Raw genomic sequence first — 3,081 nt, forward strand, 5'->3', positions numbered from 1 at the left:
AAGGAAAGGAAAGGAAAGGAAAGGAAAGGAAAGGAAAGGAAAGGAAAGGAAAGGAAAGGAAAGGAAAGGAAAGGAAAGGAAAAGGAAAGGAAAGGAAAGGAAAGGAAAGGAAAGGAAAGGAAAGGAAAGGAAAGGAAAGGAAAGGAAGAAAGGAAAGAAAGGAAAGAAAGAAAACACATAATGTAATATGCCCTAACAATAAGATTGGGGACTGACCTCATGACACATGAAAGCTGCAGGGCAGTTAGAGCTATAAGTCTCAGATTTTTTGTATTTTATCTTTGTTACAATTTTGTCACTTGTTTACAAAAAAAAATATTTTATTCAATTCTCTGTTGTGTCTCACACAGGTGTATAGTATTCTCTACCATCTACACAAATTGATGCAAGGCAAAATTTTCCAAACTAAGTCCACAGCCAAGTAACTTGCTTAATTTCATTCTAAGTGCTTAATATACATTTCTAAGATAATTTAGACCTAATGGATTTCTCACAGCAAATATTTGTGATCCTTGGACAGCTTAAATGAAAATATTTAATAAATAATAAGCTTTGATGCTGTGAAAACAGATCTGAGTAGCTTTCAGGAATATCATGCACAACAGATGCTGCTGATTCTATTTTGCTGGTGACTGCTGTATTCTTATAACTAACTGAACCAAAGGATAGCTGAAACTATACATTTGAATTTTAAAATACAATTATTTATCATGTAAAGATATTGTCTACATCAGCCAATGAGGAGGCCGACACTGCAGAAACCACTCTGTTAACAGGTGAAATACATGGTTACGTGAAAATGTTGAACCTTTCACATGGTGAATTTCCTCACTCTGTTTGCCATTACAGTAAACTTTGCTGTACTACATCTCTTCCAGTGGCACCTGAAGTACTTGCCATTTCTCAGGTTCTTTCTCTGCTTTGGACACATCAACAATCAGTTCAATTAAAAATGCACTGGTTTAAACTCAAATTTTTTTAGGTAGTGTTACTGAATAGATACTTATTCCCCTATCTTTATGAACCTATGACACTGCCATTGTAACTATGATCAGGAAGGTTACAGTCCAGAGATACAATTATATTGTTGGGAAAAAAGATTCATTACTTCGTTTAACAATAAGGAAAACTGCAGTAAATCTATCCTTGAGTGACAAGATGATCTGGGAGAAGATTTATACTCTTCATTGAAACTTCATTCAAGAAAAGAAGAAACTTTCATAAACTCTTCAAGGAAATTTCATGTCTGTGGGGACAAACAGGTTTGCCCTATGTAAAATCTTAGAAAAATACATTTAAAGTAAATAAGAAACCAGATTTCAATAATACTAAGCAGACATCAAAGGTCTTTTACCTTTTTTAAGAAGATTTTTTATGTATGATTGAAGTTTATACAACACTCCAGAAAAGCCATGTGTTAGATTGAAAAATAAAATCAGAAGCATTTTCTGTCATATAAGTATACATGAAAAAACGAGAACGTTAATGTCTTAGAAAGTGTATGTCCAGCTTTGTACCGTTACTCATTTAACAAAGCAGAAAATAAGATACTGTACTGTAAACAAAAAGCTACAGTAAAAGGACATTTTGAAATTTACACAAGTTTGAGTTCATAAACATTTTGGTTGCTCCATAACAGTTTTCATAAAAAAAGGAATAAAAAACCCTTGGACAGCTTTCATCACTCTTGACTACTTTTCACTTAAATGCACACAGACATACTTTATATAGCAATATACTGATGTACTCTTAACATGGATATTAAACTACTATTACTGCTTTTTTAACGGAGATGCTTTTTTAACGGATTGTGTATTATCCAATCAATATTATCTGAATTGAAATACTCATACATTATGTATTCCCATCATGTTGTTAAGTATAAAAACATGAAAATATAACTTTACATTATTTCAGTTATATACATCAGTTCAGGCTTGACAAAGTTTTTTTTTATGCTATGATTTTTAGAGGAATGAGCCCAGAGGTACAATAAATAGCTTTCCACTGTATACAGTAATGCATTTCTACTTTAAAAAAATTAATTACCATATGAATATTATTTTAGTTTGGTCATTCTAGCGTTGAACATTAAAAATCCAAATGCATTCCCCAACATTCCTGATGAGGAGTAATGCACAGAACACCTATGAATTACAGATGTGCCAAGAAATTATTTAGTTTAACTGGGGGGAAGTATTGGTAAGACAGACATTGAAAACACTGTATACACCTCTTTTGCTGACCACACTGAGAGTATACACTGTGTTCACATGCTTGCAGAAACCGGCTCAGAGTTTGTACCATGAGAAGGGACTTCAAGTTTCTGATAAATGCTCTGCCTTCTCCAATGCCCAGCAAACATTATACTTGAGTCTAAGAAATTGATTCCAACTAAAACTGCAAGTCATATTTAAATTTTTATTTAATTCCAAAATAAAAGAGATTTACTGATACTGCATGAGGCAATGTATCCACAATGCAGAAAAAATGTAAGCTTTTCAACCAAATGTACAGAATTGTATCTACAGGGAAAGCTAGAGAAACATGATGTTACTTTGATTTGCATTAGCATTTAAATTAATATTATTGCACCCCTCCTAGGATTCCTTTTTGCTTTTTAAGTAGTTATTGTTTTTAAATACACACAATCAAAAAGTATGGTAACTTCAGCTAGCAAAGAATACTCATAATGATTAAGATTCAGGAAAGCTTTCATCAGTACAGACTCGCATCTAATTCAAGTTATCAATCTTAATTCAAAAAGACATTGCCAAGGTTTCGGGTTTTTCTTTTCACAAAAGCTTCACTAACTACTGCTTAGAATTACCTTTTAACAGTTTGAAAACTGCTTCCTTGAAGAAACAATTTGAAAACTCTCTCTTTTTTTTTCTTTCTTTAAAAAAAATATTTAACGCTGTTTACTTCTTGCCATTTATCACCTTTTATCAATACTCTTCTCTCTCTGTACACGTACTTATGAACTCAACTGTACAAAAGTAGAGATAGGTTTCAACCAAATCTTTGGATCATTAAGTCTCTGCATGTCAGAGTTAAGAGGAGCTCTAAAACAGCACCCAT

General features: G+C 32.7%; 1 protein-coding gene across 3 annotated transcripts in view; it reads right to left on the reverse strand.

Annotated features, from left to right (window-relative positions):
- Window positions 1-1,346: 1,346 nt before the first annotated feature.
- GRIA2 (glutamate ionotropic receptor AMPA type subunit 2) overlaps window positions 1,347-3,081 on the reverse strand; it is an 89,049-nt gene continuing 87,314 nt past the window's right edge. For all 3 annotated transcript variants that reach the window (XM_038134719.1, XM_038134720.1, XM_038134721.1), the window contains one exon: window positions 1,347-3,081. This exon is cut by the window's right edge and continues 1,138 nt beyond it. The gene's annotated coding sequence lies outside the window, so the exon portion shown is untranslated.

The sequence above is a fragment of the Motacilla alba genome, chromosome 4, assembly GCF_015832195.1.
Source record: "Motacilla alba alba isolate MOTALB_02 chromosome 4, Motacilla_alba_V1.0_pri, whole genome shotgun sequence".
NCBI classification, from domain to species: Eukaryota; Metazoa; Chordata; class Aves; order Passeriformes; family Motacillidae; genus Motacilla; species Motacilla alba.